Source organism: Pongo abelii, chromosome 5, assembly GCF_028885655.2.
Source record: "Pongo abelii isolate AG06213 chromosome 5, NHGRI_mPonAbe1-v2.0_pri, whole genome shotgun sequence".
Classification (NCBI taxonomy): domain Eukaryota; kingdom Metazoa; phylum Chordata; class Mammalia; order Primates; family Hominidae; genus Pongo; species Pongo abelii.
The window spans coordinates 53409622-53431639 of NC_071990.2; the positions used below are offsets into that span (position 1 = coordinate 53409622).

General features: G+C 41.5%; 1 pseudogene; it reads right to left on the reverse strand.

The window, feature by feature from the left end:
* Positions 1–3089: 3089 nt before the first annotated feature.
* LOC112133810 (glutathione S-transferase alpha-4-like) lies at positions 3090–19265 on the reverse strand (annotated as a pseudogene).
* Between the last annotated feature and the right edge of the window lie 2753 nt (positions 19266–22018).

Below are 22018 nucleotides of genomic sequence, written 5' to 3' on the forward strand. Positions count from 1 at the left end.
ATCTTAGGCAAATTTGCCTTCTTCCTTTTGGTCTAAATTTTCCCTTCCCTAAGAATGTGATCCCCACTGGCAACACCATACAGTAGGATTATGGCTCATATGGTAAGGCACTCTCTGAGCCTCACTCTCCTAACTGGAAACTGAGGAGACAGTAGATCTTTGTGGTTCTGTTGGCCCCTCCTCTCTCCTCCTCTTCCTCTGGTAATACCAGCCTTACTCTTTTGAGGAACTTCTCCTGCCTCCTCCATGTGGTTACTTTTGGCTGCTTCAGGACCTCCATGGCAGCAGCAGGGGCACCAAGGAAGAGGTGAGCCAACAACAGAACCACAAAAGGACGTGAGGCCAACACAGATGTCAGAATGAGTTATGGGCCATCCTGACTGTCTGAATGTCCCTGAATTCACACTCATCTTTTCAAATGTGTGTATTAATAAACCCCCTTGTTTGCTTGAAAGTAATAACTACAACTCACCTCTGACTCCCGCACTCCTGATAAAGAAAATCAAAGACCAAAATCAAAGCCAAACTTCTTTCTCTCATTTTGCTCAGGGCCGGCAGTCAATGGAAGCAAACCATCTCTGGCTTGGTCTTAACCCTCCCTCTAGCCCTGTAGCAAGAAACTCATGTAGCAATCACACATTTAAAGTTTAGAGAGGAGTCTAAAGGGAGGAGTAATTACCAATATCAAGGGGTCTTTGTGGGGGCCACTGCTCAGGTTTGAAATATTTGTACACTGATGTCCAAACAATGACAAAAATAGGCTTTCATTGAAACAGGAGAGATTTATAGCCACCAGGAAAAGAAAAGAAATTTTCACTTGCCAGAGTGCTAAATGGAGGACTAAGACTAGTAGTAGTGTTTCTATCCCAGTATCTTCTGGAATAAAGAACCAAGGCCCTTTTAAGCCCCCAGCCCTCCATTTTGATGAGTATGTTGAGCTAGATGTTTTCACTTGCCTTTCTCTCTCTGTCCAAAAGTAAGGCTCTCTGGTGACGGGGAGCATCATAGTGGGGCCTTGAATGTTTGCTGTGTGCTATTGGGGTCTCTGAGGCTCACTTTTCCTTGGGCACCCATGGTTACCTCTACTGATTTGGGTGAGACCCCAACCAAGAAGCTAGGGAACAGGCTCAAATAAAACCACACAGGGAAGAATGAAGAGATGAAGACTATTACAAGAAAGACATCAACTTGTACTTACGAGATGACTAAACAATGAAACATGTTTCTGGCATCAACTGGCTGGTTGGCTGTGTCTGTAGTGACTTTGGGGAATTCTGTGAGAGCATGCCAGCATGCCAGGTTGAGGTCAGGCCTAAGGGTTTGTTTTCAAAACCTATGAAGTAGAACCGAAGGAAAAGTGGCTTGGAGCATTGGGAACTCAATCACACAGCACTTGGAAACCCAAGGGAGGCATTAGAGCAAGGAGTAAAGGCCCAGAAGTGGTTGTTTTGAAAGCAATTCAGAGAAAGGAGGATTTCCTTTTTCACTGTATAGTCTTTTATACTGTCTGAATTATTAACCAAGGCCATGTAATTATAACAAAAAGAAATTGGTTTACAGTTTTGAATTATTAAAAATGAATTTTTCTTTTCCACTCAATTCCTACAAGTTCAGATCCTTGGCTTTGCTGGAGGTCAGGGGGAAAAGTCATCCCACACAGGAAGCAGGCACAGGGTTTCCAGTGAAAAACCTCTTCTCCCAATCCATGTTACTCTGTCTTTTTCATCATCTGGTAGCTGGCTGGCAATGGCTTGCTTAGGGTAGGGAATGAGGTGGGACGACAAGCTGAATACTAATCTCCAGGTTGGGATTTGACCACTCTGGGAGCTGGAGCTCAGGTCTACATGGACTGGGTTGGGGGATGCTGAATGGCCTGGGTTATCAGAAAAAACCCTGTTGCTCAGTCCATCATCTGAAGAGAAGAAGAAGAATGAATGGGGCAGAAGGTAATGTAGGGAATGGTTATGCCGTGTAGTGGCCCTGAGGAAATGGCATGAAGTCTGGTGGTCATTAAGTCATTTCACAAGGAAGGACATATACCTGGATACACATTCAGCTGTTAAAAAAGTGTGCAACCCAGGACGGAATGTCCCAGCAGGAGTTGGAAGCTGGTAGAGTTGTGTGCCCCAAACCATTGGCAGATCAGAGACCTTGCTTCAGACCAGAGACCACCAGGAACTACAACTATGCCTACAACATCATCCTGAATAGATGCTCCGTGACAAAGTCAGCTCTTCCATCTCCCATCAAACAAGCCCCAACATGAGGCTGAGCTTCAAATTTTACAGTTTAGAACATAATAGGTACCCTTAAAGAAAGTGTATCAGAGTTCAAGGTTGCAGAGAGCTATGATTGCACCACTGCACTCCAGCCTGGGTGACAGAGGACCCTGTATCTTTAAAAAAAAAAAAATGTATCAAGGCTGGGGAGTCTTTTGTTCAGCTTGTATAAGTAGTGTTTGTCAGTTATATTATTATATCTTAATCTCAGTGCTACTTGGAATTGTTTCATCTTAGCAAAACTCAGTCTTGGGTGGCTCTATTAGGTGGAAGAGTGTTTTCTAAATATCCAACTTTTTTTTCAGGGTTTCAGAATGAACATTCTCTGTTCCCCACACATCCCTGTAAAATTTACTAGCATCAGCCAATGTGTAACTCCTAATTTGTCATTTGCCACTTTTTTTCTTACCCCAAGTACTCAGCAATTAGGGTGGGTGTTGGAGAGATCCTTCCCTGCAAATTGCTGGTCCCTCTTCCCTCAATGGTCTCAATCTTGATGCAGACAGAAGAACAGGGTTATATGGGGGCCCCTGCCCTACATATATCTGGCTCCTATTTATTTATACAGAACATTTATTTCATAAAAGTTGTAGACTATCATCCACAACTGACAAACTTTAAAAAGCCACAACACATCCGAATGATTTTATACTACATTTAATCAGTGTTGCTGTTAATGGCAGCATGGTTTGGTTCTTTTCAGATACTTTACTCCTGGGATCTACAGTTTGCTTCTATTATCCTCTGCAGACAGCACATGCTGGTGCTGCGACCGAATCATAATGTTTGCCATCACGCAACCTGCTGCCATTAGAGCAGCACTATCTTCCTGGCAAGGTCAACATAGTGGGTATCAAGGGGTGGCTTCCTCTGACTCTCAGGCTGCAGGAACTTTTTAATTGTAGGGATGTTGCTGATTCTTGTTTTAAATGCCTGAAATGAGAAACAGTAAAATCAGGGCCTCAATAGCAGTCACAACCTTTAAGAAAAATCTCAACTTTGTCATGAATGAAGGGTGCTTAGACCTCAGTTTATGGAGTCCAGTGTGCTGAATCTGCATTAATCCCTCAACAAGTGTTTGCTGGATATTTCTGGGATGGATAATAATTCAACTGCTGACATGTTTAGCATGAGTTATATTATCTATTAAAAAGTCACAATCAGGCAGTGCATACCCCTAAAATAGTCATATTCTTTTTTTTTTTTTTTGAGATGGAGTCTCACTCTGTTGCCCAGACTGGCATGCAGTGGTGCAATCTCAGCTCACTGCAACCTCCACCTCCTGAGTTCAAGCAATTCTCCCACCTCAGCCTCCCAAGTAGCTGGGATTACAGGCACGCATCACCACACCTGGCTAATTTTTGTATTTTTAGTAGAGACAGGGCCTCACCATGTTAACCAAGCTAGTCTTGAACTCCTGACCTCTAGTGATCCACCTGCCTCAGCCTCCCAAAGTGCTAGGATTACAGGCATGAGCCACCAGGTCTGGTCACATTCATATTCTTGACCTATCAATTCTTGTTTTAGGAATTATTATAAAGGAATAAGTAAGGGTGTGAACAAAGAAATAGCTATAAGAGGCCAAGTGTGGTGGCTCACACCTGTAATCCTAGTACTTTGGGAGGCTGAGGTGGGAGAATTGTTTGAGCTCGGTAGTTCAAGACCAGCCCAGACAACCGAGTGAGACCCCCATCTCTACAAAACTTTTTTTTAAAAAAGAAATAGCTATAAGAATGTTAACAGGGGCCATGTGCGGTGGCTCTCACCTGTAATTCCAGCACTTTCGGAGGCTAAGGTGGACGGATCATGAGATCAGCGACATGGCGAAACCCTGTCTCTACTAAAAATACAAAAATTAGCCAGACATGGTGGCATGAGCCTCTAATCCCAGCTACTCAGCAAGCTGAGGCAAGAGAATCGCTTGAACCCAGGAGACAGAGGTTGCAGTGAGCCGAGATTGCGCCACTGCACTCTAGCCTGGGTGACAGAGCAAGATTCTGTCCCCCACCTAAAAATAAAAAAAAGGATGTTAACATGGTAAAAATTGGAAAGAACCTGTGTTTCTAGGAAAAGGAGACTGGTTATGTAAATTATGGTACTTCTCTGCAAGGAGTATAAACTAGTAATTTAAAATGCTCTTATGTAATAGGAAAGAGGAAGGTCCTTGTATTGACAAGGAAAGATCTCTAAAATGCATTAATAATAATAATAATAATAATAATAATAAAAAGCCAGGGGCAGAACAGAATATACACTATTTTCTATTTTGCGCAAGAAAGTTGGGAGTGGCAAAGAATACAACTATATATTCCGATTTGCTTTCATCTGCATAAATAGGAACACTGGAAGTATACATAGGATGCCCATAAAGTGATTATGGGAGCAGAATGGTGGCGGGGAAGGGGTGGGAATGAGAATTCTGAATTTATGCTCTTTTAATATAGCTCTGAATTTTTTTTTTTTAGATGAAGTCTCACTCTGTCACCTAGGCTGGAGTACAATGGCGTGATCTTGGCTTACTACAATCTCCACCTCCCGGGTGCAAGTGATTCTCCTGCCTTAGCCTCCTGAGTAGCTGGGATTACAGGTGAACACCACCACACCTGGCTAATTTTTTATATTTTTAGTAGAGACAGGTTCTCAGTATGTTGGCCAGGCTGGTCTCAAACTCCTGACCTCTAGTGATCTGCCTGCTTCAGCCTCCCAAAATGCTGGGATTATAGGCATGAACCATCACACACGGCCATAGCTCTGAGTTTTTTAAGAAGACGTGATTCTATTGATTAATGAAAATAAAATAGCATACTATTTCAAAAGAATATTTGTTGACCTGTAAATATACTCATGATAATTGAAAAGAATGTTAAATGCAGGCCACAAAACAATCTTTCATATGACCCTATTTGGAGGGAAAATGCAAAATAATAGGTCAGGAAATCTCATGCAGATAGCATTTGGCTGGTGAGATTATAGGTCTTTTTTCTTTTCTTTTTTGAGACAGAGTCTTGCTCTGTAGCCCACGCTGGAATGCAGTGGTGCGATCTTGGCTCACTGAAACCTCCACCTCTCAGGTTCAAGCAATTCTCCTGCCTCAGCCTCCCGAGGAGCTGGGATTACAGGCATCCACCACCACGCCCAGCTAATTTTTGTATTTTTAGTAGAGATAGGGTTTCACCATGTTGGCCAGACTGGTCTCGAACTCCTGACCTGAGGTGATCTGCTTGCCTCGCGCTCCTAAATTGCTGGGATTACAGGCATGAGCCACCGTGCCCAGCCAGTCTTTTTTCTTTTCGTCTTCTGGTTTACACAAATGTCTAACGTAACTACATGAACTTGCATGTCTTTTGTAATAAGAAAAATTGCTAATTCTTAAACCACAAGATCCATGGTTACCTATTAGATAAAATGTTTCTCAGGAACTGGAACAGAGGCCAGGTAAGGTCTGGCAGGAGTGGAATTCTGTCTGAGGGCTGGGGCAGTGCAACAGGAGGCTGACAGTGCCCCCTAAGCAGATGCTCTGAACAATGCAGGAACTGTGTGGGGCCCCACAATCAGGGGGACTAAAAGCAGGCAGGGTTGTCTGGTAGGACCTAGAGGGAAAAGCAACAAAGACAGATTTGTCAGCTTTGCTTTGTCAGGAAGAAAAGCTTTAAAAGCACTAAAAACAGGAAAGTACTAAATGTTCATGTTAGACATCAAAGTAATCAATTCTTTTCCCCCTTCATAAACTTTTATTTCCTAACAGATCCTGTAGATAAGCAAGAGAAAAATAACCAAAATGAAGAAAAGAATGATTTTTTACTTACTTATTTTTTTTTGAGAAGAGTCTCGCTCTGTCGCCAGGCTGGAGTGCAGTGGCACAATCTCAGCTCACTGCAACCTCCACCTCCCAGGTTCAAGTGACTCCCCTGCCTCAGCTTCCCGAGTAGCTGGGATTACAGGCACATGTCACCACGCCCAGCTAATTTTTGTATTTTTAGTAGAGACAGGGTTTCACCATGTTGGCCAGGATGGTCTCGATCTATTGACCTCGTGATCCACCTGCCTTGGCTTCCCAAAGTGTTGGGATTACACCGTGAGGCGTGAGCCACTATGCCAGGCCAAGAATGATTTTTTTTTCAAGACGGAGTCTCACTATGTCACCAGGCGGGAGTGCAGTGGTGCTATCTCAGCTCACTGCAACCTCTGCCTCCTGGGTTCAAGTGATTCTCCCGCCTCAGCCTCCCGAGTAGCTGGGATTACAGGCACGTACCACCATGCCCAGCTAATTTTGGTATTGTTAGTAGAGACGGGTTTTCACCATGTTGGCCAGGATGGTCTCGATCTCCTGACCTCATGATCTACCTGCCTCGACCTCCCAAAGTGCTGGGATTACAGGCTTGAGTCACCATGCCCAGCCAGAATGATTTTTAAAACAGTGTTCTTGGGCCAGGCATGGTGGCTTATGCCTGTAATCCCAACACTTTGGTGGGCCAAGGCCAGGGGACTGCTTGAGGCCAGGTGTTTGAGGCCATCTGAGTAACATAGAGAAACCCCCATCTCCATCAAAAAAAAAAAAAAAAAAAAAGCCAGGTGTGGTGGCACACACCTGTGGTCCCAGGTACTCTGGAGGATGAGGTGGGAGGATCGCTTGAGCCCAAGAGGTCAAGTCTGCAGTGAGCCATGATCATGCCACTGCACTCTAACCTAGGCAACAGAGTGAAACCTTGCCTCAAAAAAGCAAACAACAACAACAAAACCCCACCACACACACACACACACACACACACACACACACACACCAGTGTTCTTAAGTTGCTTTTGAGATTGGCCTAAAGGCACATTTTGCTTTAGTCTTTTTAAATTTTTTTCTGGGCTTTGTGTGGATGTTAATACACTACCTTTAGCAGAGGGAAGTCAGAAAGAACAGAAGCATTGAGTTCTTCCACCATTAAAATAGCTTCTAACAGCTGTATGTCTGCCCAGCTGAATTTGTTGCCAACAAGAAAATCCTCTCCATGGTCTTTCAAAATCTACAGAAAGAAAAATAATAAAGAATATCAAATGAGAGTAAAAACCATTTTGCATGGCTAAATACTTAACAACAGCATGAAGCCTTTGTACTGATTAGATTTAATAAAGAATCTTAACAACAACAACAACAACAAAAACAAATCTCCAGTGCTGGTAAGAATAGGATGAAACCAACACTCTTAACACATGCTGTAAACTGGCACAATTTTTTTGGGGAAATTTTTGTCAGTGATTATCGAGTCCTTTTGGCTGGTGAAATGCTAGTACTGGGCTCCTGTTATAAACCTGGAGGTGGCTAAGTAAAATTGCATCCACCAGTGTAGAGAGACACAAAAGTTACAACTAGCTTGAACCTATACCACCAGTAAAAACAAGTGACCAATGTGATACCACAAGTCCAAACCAGAGCCACATAGAAAGCTAATTTTTCACTATCCAGTGAAGAGTGAATATTTAGAAATCTCTCAGGTGCATCTTTGAGTACCAGATGCGTTAAATATGGGTTTACTTGATAAATAAGGAGCAAAGGTAAATTCAAGTGCTATGTGTCATCTTGTGATACATGCAAGAATAAAAATAAATGTTAGTGTGGATGGGGAAAAATTGCCAGAATCAGTGAATTCTATAGTATAAACACTTGATGGGCTATATCAAATAAATGAAACGGGACTCCTGCTAAAGACAAACTCACAGCTAAAAATTACACAGCATATAAGGAAACCCAAAGTCATCTATGAGACAGGTAACAAACTGATGAAAAAGGAGAATTTTGAGCCACAGAGCCAAAAATAAGAGTCAATTCTTTAAAGGGTTAAAAATGTTTTCAAATGTTCAAAGAGATGATAAAAAGGTGTTGTGGGTGAGCAATGACTATCTGGGCTGGTGGCACCGGGGTAAAAGAATTTACCAAGATAGTTGTAAAGAAAGGCAGATTTGTTCAAGAAAGTAGGAAACTATGTTGTGAGGAGGCAATGGGCAGGATCTGCAGAAGAGAAGCTGACTGCAAAGAAACAAAGGCTTGCTGGAGATTTTATAGATAGTGTCTATGCTGTCTGCAAAAGAGGGCTTTGTGCAGTACTGATAACACCATGATTGAAGTGAGCTAACTTGCAGGTGTCTGGTGATAGTTGGGCACGGGAAGATTATGAGTTATTTGCACAGGAGTACTATGTGTCTTGGACCATGAAGAAAGACAGACTTGTAGCTTACTGCTTTCTCTTTTTGCTTTTCCCTGCTCCCACTTTTCCCTAAGTAGTACTCCACAAAAGGCATACAGAAAGAAAGAGCATATGGATTTGAAGAAGATACAAATAAAGTTTTGAAATGAAAAATATAAACATTAATATAATAAAAACTCCATGGAGAAAGTGAAAAAAATCAGTAATTTGACAAACACATCTAAGGAGGCAGAGATAAAAAATATGAAAGAAGGTAAGAGACAAGGAACACAGAATGAAGCTTCAACATAAAGCTAACAGGAGCCCAGAAGGACAAAATAGAATAGGAAAGTGGTGATTTTCAATGCTATTTGTTAGAGAATTTTCCAGAATGAAAAAAAGAAACGAGAATCCTCAGATTGAAAAAGGAACACTAAGCAGATAAACACAAACCTAGAAGTAAATACACAGTGTTGAATGTGTATCAAACAGCCTGGGCAACACGGCAAAACCCCATCTTTACAACACACACACACACAAAATAGCTTGGTGTGGTGACTCACACCTGTAATCCCAGAACATTGGGAGGCCTAGGTGGGTGAATCTTTTGAGCCCAGGAGTTTGAGACCAGCCTGGGCAACATGGAGAAACCCCATCTACACACACCCACACCCACACACACACACACATTAGCCTGGCTCAGTGGCATGCGCCTTAGTCCCAGTTACTCAGGAGGCTGAGGTGGATTTTTAGGTCCAGGAGGTTGAGGCTAAAGTCAGCTATGAGCACTCCAGCCTGGGCAACAAAGTGAAACCGTGTGTGTGTGTGTGTGTGTGTATGTGTGTGTGTGAGAGAGAGAGAAAGGGAGGGAGGAGGAGAGGGAGGAGGGTGAAGGGGTGGCCTGCCTCTCCACACCTGTGGGTATTTCTAGTCAGGTGGGATGAGATACTGAGAAAAGAAATAAGACACAAAGTATAGAGAAACAACAGTGGGCCCAGGGGACAGGCGCTTAGCATACCAAGGACCTGCACCGGCACCAGTCTCTGAGTTCCCTCAGTTTTTATTGATTATTATCTTCATTATTTCAGCAAAAAGGAAAGTAGTAGGAGGGCAGGGTGATAATAAGGAGAAGGTCAGCAACAAACACGTGAGCAAAAGAATCTACGTCATAATTAAGTTCAAGGGAAGGTACTATGACTGGACGTGCATGTAAGCCAGATTTATGTTTCTCTCCACCCAAACATCTCAGTGGAGTAAAGAATAACAAGGCAGCATTGCTGCAAACATGTCTCGCCTCCCACCATAGGGTGGTTTTTCTCTCATCTCAGAATTGAACAAATGTACAATCAGGTTTTATACCGAGACATTGAGTTCCCAGGGGCAGGCAGGAGACAGTGGCCTTCGTCTATCTCAACTGCAAGAGGCTTTCCTCTTTTACTAATCCACCTCAGCACAGACCGTTTACGGGTGTCGGGCTGGGGGACGGTCAGGTCTTTCTGATCCCATGAGGCCATATTTCAGACTATCACATGGGGAGGAACCTTGGACAATACCCCCCTTTTAAGGGCAGAGGTCCCTGCGGCTTTCCGCAGTGCTTTGTGCCCCTGGTTTATTGAGACTAGAGAATGGCGATGACTTTTACCAACTATACTACTTGTAAACATTTTGTTAACAAGGCACATCCTGCACAGCCCTAGATCCCTTAAACCTTGATTTCATACAACACATGTTTTTGTGAGCTCCAGGTTGGGTCAAAGTGGCTGGGGCAAAGCTACAAATTAACAACATCTCAGCAAAGCAATTGTTCAAAGTATAGGTCTTTTTCAAAATGGAGTCTCTTATGTCTTCCCTTTCTACATAGACACAGTAACAGTCTGATCTCTCTTTCTTTTCCCTACAGGAAGGGAGGGAAGGAAGGAAGGAAAAGAAAGAAAAGGAAAGAAAGGAAAGAAAGAAAGAAGAAAGTATACCATATACCAGACAAGGAGAAAATCTAAAATGAGAAAAAAGATAAATATAATGCCATCAAAAGAAAAATAACCACACTAATGGAAGGCTTCTAAAAAGCAACAATCTAGGCCAGAAGACATAATAACATCTTTGGAGTGCTGAAGTAAAATAATTATTAATCTAGAATTCTATAACAATCTAAATAATTATTTTAGTGTAAAGGTAAAAATAAAGATATTTTCTAGCAAAGACTGAAAAAGTTAACCACTTACAGACCTTTCCTGAAAGAACTCAAAAAAAAATGTTCTTCCCTTAGAAGGAAAAAGCACCCAGAAGAAAGGTGTGAAAAGCAAGGAGCAATGGTGAGTCAAGGAATCAGTTAAATGTGTTGATAAATATACATAAGTAGTGGCTTAAAAAAATTAGAAGAAGTTTAAAAACACATTGTATTTAAAATATATTTAACAAAAACAGAAACAGAAAGAAAAGTTTGGAGAAAAGTTGAATCTTTGTCCTATCAAGAGAAGGATAAATATTAATAGTTTCAGAAAGAAATGTTTACCTTCTGAACCACAGAAGAAAAGTTGGGAATAAAGAAAACCAGATCATCTACCAGGATCTAGAAAAACAGAGGAAAACTCAAAGAAAAGTTTTATTTTTGTAAATAGAATAAATAAAATAAAGCAAAAGGGGTAAATACAAATGTATTAGCAATGACAAGATATTTGCCTATAAGACTCAAAAACATAAAGTTGGTTGATAAAAACAAGTAGTAGAATAAACTTATAGTATGATGCTGTGTACATAAAAATATTTTAAGATCCACACATGTAAACACTTTTAAAACAGCTCAAAGCCAGGTCTCCATTTTTAAAAATGAAGAGAAAGAACTTACATCAGATTTCTGATAGCAGTTGCCTCTGAGAAGGGAGACAGGAAGGGTATAATGTTTGAGTACAGTTCAAAGGAGGCTTTAGCTATCTATATACATTTGTTTTAAGGAGAAAGTAAAGCTCCTAAGCAAGAAAATAAAAGTACTGACATTTGTTACTGCCAAGTAGTAGGTGCATAGCAGTTCTGCTTCTGAAAATATTTTAAATACAGTTGACCCTTGAACAACACAGGTTTGAACTATACAGGTCCACTAATACATGAATTTTCTTCCACTTCTGCAACCCCTGAGACAGCAAGACCAACCCCTCCTCTTTGTCCTCTTCAGCCTACTCCATGTGAAGACGATGAGGATGAAGACCTTTATGATGATCCATTTCCACTTAATGAATAGTAAATATATTTTCTCTTTGTTATGATTTTCTTAATAAAGTTTTTTCTTTAGCTTACTTTGAATACAGTACTTAATACATATAGCTACAAAATATGTGTTAATCCACTGTTTGTGTTATCAGTAAGGCTTCCATTCAATCAGTAAGGCTTCCATTCAACAAATGGAAGTAAGGCTTCCATTCAACAGGCTTCCATTCAACAGTAAGGCTTCCATTCAACAGGCTATTCATAGTTTTTGAGAAGTCAAAATTATATGCCCCAACTCCCATGTTCATCAGGGGTTAATTGTAATGGAATACCAGGCAAAATTGTCTTCTGTATAATCATAATTATCTAAAAGTCCAAAAAACAAATAAAAATGAATTTATAGGGGAAAGACTAGGAGGAACTATATAAAAATAATACTGAGATTTATCTTTGGGTGGTGAGGATAGTAGTGGTTTCTTTCTACATTCTACAGTTCTGTATTGTCTAATTTTTTATGTAATGAACATCTACTTCTTATAAAATAATTTTTAAAACTCATTTCATTTTCAGAAATAAAATTTGACATCCAAATACAAAAACTTGGACTTAACATATTTCAAAATACAGCATCTACATTATTGAATTGAAGTATTATGTTGAAGTACAGTGTTCTTTGATTTGGAAAAAGCAGTTTGGTTATCTAGTAATAGGTGAATCAGAGAAGCAGGGTTTGTTTTCTGCTCAGTATAATTCTCTTCACACAGAGAAAAGGTCTATCCCAAAGCCGCAGAGAGAATGCTTGGTTTGAAACAGCAGCCTCCAGGATATATTCTCTTGATCAGAAGGAATATCATGAAAAGATGGTTTGGCAACTAAAAAAATAACACAAGCCCAAGTCTCAATGGCAAGGGAGGGTGACATCGCATTTTGAATAGTTCCCAGTTCTTTGACTCAACATAAGGAAATTAGTAACTTTGCATTTAAGTCCAAAACACAATCAAAATTATTTAGTACATCGTGTCTTACAGAATAGAAGTAACAGTCCTGGCCAAAGACCAGACCCAAGTATTTAGCATCTACTTATTTCAGAAATAACAACTATGATATAAATGAATCATACAGTTCCACTTTCTTAAAAGATTCTCTGGGAACAAACTATAATAGACACTAAGGTACATTTCCAAAACTATTATATCCAACTCCAAGTTAAATAAAATAGTCTTATAAATGAGTGTTCTTTTAAATAATCCAACATCTGATTAAGGAGGGTTATTTGGGCCAGAATGCACTACCCAGGTGCCACACTTCACTGCTGTGTGTCAATAACAGAGAATTTTTTTTTTTTTTTTGAGACGGAGTCTCGCTCTATCGCGCAGGCTGGAGTGCAATGGTGCAATCTCAGCTCACTGCAACCTCCACCTCCTGGGTTCCAGCGATTCTCCTGCCTCAGCCTCCTGAGTAACTGGGACTACAGGAGCCTGCCAACACACCCGTCTAATTTTTTGTATTTTTGGTAGAGACGGGGTTTCACCATGTTGGCCAGGCTGGTCTCAAACTCCTGACCTCAGGTGATCCACTCGCCTTGGCCTCCCAAAGTGCTGGGATTACAGGTGTGAGCCACTGCGCCTGGCCAATAAGACAGAATTTGAACTGCAAGCTCTTGAGGTTGTCAAAAGAGGCTTGGAGTGATGGAGCCCCTAAAGCTGTCTCTTCCAGCTGCCAGCTGCTTTGCCTGTTTGTGCCAATGCCATGCAAATATCATCATTCTCTAGGACTACTATGGCATGAAAAAGTTAAACATAAAAGGAACCAGAGCGCCTTAAAAAAATGGCTGATTGCCGGGTGCAGTAGCTCACACCCATAATGCCAGCACTTTGGGAGGCTGAAGCCAGCGGATCATCTGAGGTCGGGAGTTTGAGACCAGGAGTTTGAGACCAAGGCCAACATGGTGAAATCCTGTCTCTACTAAAAATAGAAAAATTAGCCATACGTGGTGGCATGTGCCTGTAATCCCAGCTACTTGGGAGGCTGAGGCAGGAGAATCGCTTGAACCGGGAAGGCAGAGGTTGCAGTGAGCCGAGATCACGCCACTGCACTCCAGCCTGGGTGACAGAGTGAGACTCTGTCTTAAAAAAAAAAAAAAAAGGAGAGAGAGAGAGACTTTATCTTTTGATTGAGGCATGATTAGCCTCTAGTATTAGACCTAAAAAAGTACCTGACAGTATTCAAGGTGGTCACACCTTGGGCTGATGTCTTAATTTAAAAGACAGAACAGAAGTGCTATATACTTTCATTGTACTTGGTATATTCCAACTCTATTTTGTTGGAGGTTCCATAATTTTACCTGTAATTTGTTCTGGAATCCTTTTTAAAGTTTTGATCCAAAAGCAGTAAAGCTCTAACATGGCCTCTGTGTGTCTTTTCAGATATTCACTCTTGAAATATTCTCAGAAACAGAAAATGTAAAAGCCCTGGATCCCTGAAGCCTACCTTTTCAAAGGCAGGCAAGTACCGAGTTTTAGCTTTCTACATGATGGAAGCAAGGGTCTCCTGTTTTTCCTCAGGGGATTTGAAGGGGGCCACCATCATCATCAGGTCCAGGGTGCCATCAACCTACAAGTTGATCCTGACAAAACAACCATTTGACCCTCAGGCAGAGAGCTTTTGAGTACAGGGTTCTTAATCCAACACTTCTCTAGTACAAATAGATGCAGGAACAAATAATTTTTATTTTTCCTCTTAAGCTTCCACTCTCATGAATGATTTCTAGCTCCAGAACCAGCCAAGTGCCCAGGATATAGTAGAGTCTCTGGAAATGCTTATTGAATAAAAGGATGTATGAAAGAATTCATGAATGCCCTTAAGTTGAAATCTGCCATAAACAAATAATTGATTATTATGACTTTAAAAACTAAACTCCATGAAGTTTATTAAAACTACAAAACAATTAGTACCAGAACATTTTCACTTACTTAGAGAAGACAGATAATTTAACAGGTCTTCTGTTGACCTGGCAACTGAGAAAGAACAGTTTAATTTCCTAGTCAGGTCAAACTGATGTATTTCCTTTCCTTTAAAGTTTTCCTTTCATTGCCAAGCACTAAATAAATAAATAAACAAACAAACCATAGTATCTATATTGCCATTATTTACTGGCCTATTAGTACATTCATGCTGTGCTAGTTATCTCTTCAAGAGTGTCTTTGTATTCCCCCATTATATGCTAATTGCTTAATGAATTTGTTTTAATGGTCTTCTGTAGTCTTTTTCTTTTTAACAGCATATAAAGAATAATGGAGCCAGGCTTAGTGGCACATCTATGGCCCAACTATGCGGGACGCTGAGACGGGAGGATTGCTTAAGCCCAGCAGTTTGAGTCTGGCCTGGGCAACATAGTGAGATGCCATCTCTTAAAAATTTTTAAAAAAAGGCCTGGCATGGTAGCTCACACCTGTAATCCCAGCGCTTTGGGAGGCCAAGGTGGGTGGATCACTTGAGGCCAGGAGTTTGAGACCAGCCTGGCCAAAATGGTGAAACCTGTCTCTACTGAAAATACAAAAGTCAGCAGGGCATGGTGGCACATGCATGTAGTCTCAGCTGTTTGGGTGGCTGAGGCAGGAGAATCACTTGAACTCAGGAGGCAGAAGTTGCAGTGAGCCAAGATCATGCTAGTACACTGCAGCCTGGGTAAGAGAGCATGACTCTGTCTCAAAAAAAAAAAAAAAGAAAGAAAGAAAAAGAAAAAGAAAAAATTGAGTAATATACTCTCATTGTCCCATTTGAATTACAAATAATTTTTCTTTCATGTTAGTGTCACCTAGCCCACTTGCTTTAGTTTACTACAATTTATGGCTAACCCAAAGAAAAAGAATATTAACAACACCATCTGTAGCTCAGAGCATGTCTTAGAAAAAAACCAAGGAGATTTTTAAAGACCAATTAAAAACTTTGCATCAAAACAATAAGAAACAGACTGCATTTGCATATTTGTACTTATTTACAAAAGTGTCATGTTCACATACTGTTTGACATTGCTTCTCTTGCCATATACCTTCGGAATTACAGGTTGGAATGACTAAGCCTGTTTTAAAGATGAAGATATGGGAAAGTTGGCATGGGCTGCTATTTTTTATGGACCTTGCTCATTCCTATGTTATGTTCTTTCTCCTTTTTCTGAACAATTGAGCCCTGGGCTTTCTCCCACAGCATCTTCCATGCATGCTGACCACCCACACTGTGTCTGTGCTCATAGTGATGACTGTTTAGGGACCTCTGAAAAGGCCCCATGACCCAAATCCAGGTAAGAGTTTATAGTTGCAAGTATTTGTTTTGTCTTAAGCCTAGTTATTTCTTATGAAACTAAACTATCCCCGTGAATAATTACCCAATCATTTTCTGCCAGGCCTAGCACAGTGCCCAGTGTAGCATATATGTTTGTGGTACACAGAGGTCAAAAAAAGGCCAAAAAACTTCACCTTCCTGTATTTTTGATGAAACTTGGCAGCTCCTCCCATCAATAGATGGGGTCTATTTCCCAGTCTATTTGTGGTTTCCTTTAATGAGTGGAATGAGGTAGAAATGATGAGGTGCCAATTCTGAACCCAGAACTTAGGAGGCCAGTATGCTTTCACTCTCACTCTCAGAACTCTGCCTCACTGCCATGAGAACAAGCTCAGGATGAGAGGATGAGAGATACATGGTCTCTTCATATCCCAATTGATAGTCAGCCAACACCCACGACCAGAGCTACCTGGCTAACTACAGACACGAGTGAGTGCAGTCTAGCTAAGTCAAACTTGATCCAGATGGGCCACTCAGATACTTGCTCACCCATAGACAGGTGAGCAATAACAAATGCTTGCTGATTTAAGTCACTGTGTTTCAAGGTGATATGTTTTAGAGCATTATTTATAGTCAACAGATCATTGATACAATGCTCAGCATGTGTGTGATGAATCAGTCATTTCTACCTTCATGTAGAATAACTTACCAGTTTAATTTTCTAAGAACATATTTTGTTAGGAGTGGGGAGAGAATATGAGAATGTTGAATGCAGCATTCAGTGCACTATGAGTAGTACACAGAGAAGGGGGATGTGGAGTAGTTATTACGAGTAAGTACAAGGTGGCCAGGCATGGTGGCTCATGCCTATAATCCCAGCACTTTGGGAGACCAAGGCAGGTGGATCGCTTGAGTCCAGGAGTTCAAAACCAGCCTGGCCAACATGGCATAACCCTGTCTCTACTAAAAATACAAGATTTAGCTGAGCATGGTGGCACATGCCTGTGGTCCCAGCTACTCATGAAGCTGAGGCATGAGAACTGCTTGAACCCAGGAGGTGGTAGTTGCAGTGAGCTGACATCACACCACTGCACTCCAGCCTGGCAACAGAGCAAGACCTGTCTCAAAAGAAAAATAAAATAATAAGTACAAGGCATGCCAGGTCTAGCAAGTCATTTCCCCTTTGTCCCATTTGTCTTTTTTGTCTCAATCCAGATTGAAAGGTACACCTGAACCAGGTCTCAGTTGGTGGACTAAAGAAGCTTGTCTAAGAATCAAGTAGAGTAATGAACACTATGGTACCTGACTTTTTCCTTCAGGTCCTTCCCATAGAAGTTGTACTTTGCAGCAAGGTAGTTGAGGATGGCTCTAATCTGTGTCAGCACCATTCCATCCATTTCAACCAAAGGCACTTGGCCGAAAAGCAAGCGTCCATCTATGGTTTGAGCAAAGAGAGGTTAAGATACCATTGTTCAGTGGTTGCAGTAAATCTAAGGATGGTTCACTTCTAATTTCTATCTGTGATTTTTAGGTTCTATCCAAAGTGATGAATTAAAGACCCCAGTTGTTGAGGAAATGGCTATCATTTGCTTCATGTTAAATCTGAGATTCCTTTGGCAGTCTCATGCACTTTTGTGTGTTGGTTAACATGATTATTTAAGATTTTCTACCTTTACTGTTAACTATGTTATAATATAAGTGCTTCTGATTCTCAAAGTTTAGGGTGTTGACTGGGTGCAGTGGCTCACGCCTGTAATCACAGCACTTTGGGAGGCCGAGGTGGGTGGATCACTTGAGGTCAGGAGTTTGAGACAAGCCTGGCTAACATTGCTGGGGTTGGGGGGGTGCAGGGGTGTGGGGATTCTTAAAGGATTCTTCAGTGAGATGGGAAGAATTAAACCAATTAGCTCTGACACATACGAGTTTCATTCTATCCTCTTAACCGAAGTCACCGTCATGACCAACTTGATAAGAGTTTCTGAAAGCTAATTGGTGTGGCCTTTGCTGATGCAAATTAAGCTGTGTGTCAGGAACATGACAAAACAGCCAATCAATGTTAGCAGTCATGCTATGTGCTTGCCTTTTCTAGCAGTAGCCATTCTAGAGCTCTGTCTCTTTTATCAAAACTAATACTTCCCAAAGCAAGTTTTCCATTTTTCTCTAATAAGACAATATTGAACAAATCTAGGCTTACCCTTCTGCAACTTTTCATATTGTTCTCTTGTTTCAAGAAATTCTTTTTCAAACTAAATAAAAGATAAAGAGACATTATTCCAACTTTAAAGTCCTCAAGAAAACAAAGAGATTTTGTTTTTTGTTGATTTTTTAAATTTTTGCTCCCATTCCTCTTTGTCCTTTTCTTCACCTAAGTTCTTCCTTCCTTCCAAACTTATGTCCTTTCTCCAACTTCCCCAATGATTTTTCCTCTTCTCTTTCTTCTTCCTCTTGTTATTTTCCCTTCATATAAAGACAAGTTAAATTTCTCTTTAATGCTCATATATTCAATGAAAGGAATCCAGAGATCTTTAATCAGGTGAGATTATCATGATTTGTTGATGACGTTTCTAAAGCTTTTGTGAGAAAGATTGATTTTTTTGGTCCCCTCAAACCTTGAGATGTGGGTAAGCAGTTTAAGTGGAGATGTCCCTAAAAGGGAATAGAGAAAAACAAACAAAGTAATGAGTCCTTGCTCTAGAGAAGTTGACATTCAGATAGGGAAAAGGAAGCCTACACCTGCATAAAATAATTCCAAGGCACTTGTGAAAATCTATGGAAAAGTCAGTGTGGAGGGAATTCAGAGTTAAGGAAAGATCCCATGAGGTAGATCTTTCAGGGAGGAGTTAAGGGGGAGGCCAGACTGCAGCTGGGTCTAACATTCCAGCTGGCAGCCATGAGTACTACATGACTGGGGTGCTGAGGCAGAGCTGAAAGACCCCAGAAAATCAGCCGGTCCCAATGAAGAGAATGAGGCAGATGTGGGTCTCCTCTCTCTTCTTTGTCTTGTGATCCACAAAAATCTTTTTAGCCCCTATGAAGCTTCTAGAACACCACCTCGCCCGACAGCTCCCCAAATCCTCCATCATCCTGTGATCCCTCCCTCACCTCTTACAAAGGAAGACAATTGGAAAGGAAAATAATAGATACAGCCTGTAGGCACCATTCTGAAGCTTGAAGGGGAAAGGAAGTCACTTCATTCCCACCCAGATTACCATCCTTCCCAATCCCAGTCAGGAATCAACCTCCCCTCCAGCTGCAGCCAGCAGCCAGCAGCCAGAGGGATGAACTCCATCTTGCCCCTGCCATAAAAGTAGTAGAGCTTGGGTCTGGTTGCCATGATTCTTGGCTCAAAGTTTTCTAAAGGATTTAAAAAAAAAATTAAACAATATACTGACAAGCTATATGGTATTTCTTCCCCATTTATAGCAATTCCAAAACAGGTAAAATAAAACTAGTGTTGAGGGATGCATACATAGGAGGTAAAACTATGAAGAAAAGCAAGAAAATAATTACCAAGGAAGCAGGATAATGGTTACTTCTAGTGAGGAGAATGGGGTTGTTATTGGGGAGGAGCATTTAAGGTTTCTGGGATGCCAACAATGTTCTATTTCTTAAGCAGAATTAGTAGTCTTTATAATTAGTCTTAAAATTGCACATAAATGCATTTGCACTCTACACTATAAATGCTCTACCTCACAATTTAAGAAAAAAGAAAGAACAAATTATGTATATTGTTTCAAAAAAAACCTCAAACCATATTTTTCCTCTGCTGGAAACACAAAAGCAATCAATACAGAAGACTTCTGTGACCCCAAAATATGTGGGGATTTCTCCTCACTGACAAGCAAGCAATTAATTCTGCAGCAGAGCAGACACCAGCTGAGTGTCCTCCAATTTAATTCTGACACTATCCACCTGGAGACAGCATCAGATCCCAGAGAGTGAGGGCTCTGTCCCCAAACTGACTCCATTTCAGACACCAGTCATAAGTCCAGGCCTCCAGAACTTCTGACCAACCAGCTTCAAGTTGGGATTCCCATAAACCCCTCTTTGGGTTTAATTAATTTGCTGGAGCAGCTCACAGAACTCAGAAAAACACTCAAGTTTACCAGTTTACTATAAAGGGTATTACCAAGGATATAGATGAAGAGAGGTATAGGGTGAGTTGTGGGGAAGAGGCACGGAGCTTTCATATACTCCCTAGGCCTGCCACCCTCCAGGAACCTTTACCTGTTCAGCTGTCCTCAAACTCCAGGAACCCAGTCCTGGGTTTTTATTGGGCTTCATTATGTAGGCATGATTCATTAAGCCATTGACCCTCTTCGCTATATAGAGGTTGGGGTTTGGGGCTGAAAGTCCCAACCCTTTAACCATGTCTTTGTCCTTCCAATTGAACAGCCCCATCCTGCAGCTATCAGTCAACATTAGCATACAAAAGACAGCACTGTAGAGATTCCATGAATTTAGGAGTTGTATGCCAGAAAAGCAGAGGAAGACCAAAGCACAGGCTACCCTCCCCCACCTTTGAACACCAAGATATTTGAACATTAAAAGGACATACAACTTAAAAAGTACTGCCACATTACTAGAATCACATTCAATCAGTAATAATTAGTCCAGTCCATCATATTGTATTAATGTGTCCAGAGTTGGTGGGTTCTTGGTTTCACTGGGGCAGTGCACCTTTGTCCTCTGGGGCAGTGCACCTTCCAGTGATTGCCTCGGCATAGTGGACATGGACGAGAGGGCAGCTTGTTTCTCAATGGACAATCTTTTTTAAAGTGTCCTAGTAAACCACACTGATAACTAGCCCTACCGGGTGATTGGCCTGCTCCATTTTCTGTCCTCTCTGAACTACCAAGATTTGTTTGCCTGAGGGCCGTGACTAAGGCTGTGGCCTTTCTCTGATCTTGCTTTTCCTTTTTGGGCCTGTTCCTCTTGGTCCCTGTTATAGAACACTGAGGTTGCCAGGTTTAATAATGCCTCCAAATTTTCTTCAGGGCCCAGGGCTTGCTTTTGGAGCTTTCTCCTGATATCTGCAGCTGTGGCTGATTGGGTAATAAACTTATGTTTTAGAGTCAATTGACCCTCGAGTGATGCGGGTGACAGGAGAGTATATTTTCTTAAGGCCTCCCATAGCTGCTCGAGGAAGGCAGAAGGATTTTCTTCCTTTCCCTGAGTTATGGTGGACATCATTGAATAATTCATGGGCTTTTTTCTAATTCTCCTTAGTCCTTCCAGAACACAGGTCAACAAATGTTTATGATTCCAGTCCCCATGATCTGAGTCAAGGTCCCAGTGGGGATCCATACTGGGGATGGCTTGCTGATCGGTAGGGAATTTGTCCCTTTCTTCAGCTGTCTTTCTGTCATTTACTTGACTAAGATACCAGGTATCTCCAAACTCTTGGGCTACAGCTAAAGCCACATTCTTTTCATTAAAGGCCAGGGTTTGATCTAACAGTAGCATGACATCTCTCCAAGTGAGGTTGAAGGTTTGCCCTAGACCTTGTAGGACATCTCTGTACCTATCAGGATCATCTGAAAACTTCCCCAGGTCTGCCTTGATCTGCTTTAAGTCAGAGAGGGAGAATGGGACATGTACCCGGGTTAGGCCAAATTCCCCTCCACCTACAGCTTGAAGGGGACATAACAAATAGCCTGGGGAGATCTGTGGTCCTTTGGAGATTTCTTTACTTATTTCCTTCTGGGCAGGAGAGATTAGAGGAGGATTATCATTAATAGGAAGGGGAGCTATAGGGAGGCTAGGATATGGGGGTAAGCTAAGCGGTCCTCCTGTGGGATGTAAATTGTAAGCTTTGCATTGTTGTGTATTCTCCATCAATGAAAAGAAAGCTTGGACATAAGGTATTTCACTCTATTTGCCTTCCCTCTTACAGAAAAGGTCAAGCTGCAGGATAGTATTGTAATTTGTATTTCCCTCAGGTGGCCATTTTTCCCCATCAGAGAGAGAATATTGGGGCCAGGCTGTAGTGCAGAAAAAAATGAGCCACCTCTTTTTCAGGGTTTGTGGGTCAAATTGGTCCCAATGGCTTAGGATGCATTTCAAGGGTGAACCTGTTGATGCCTG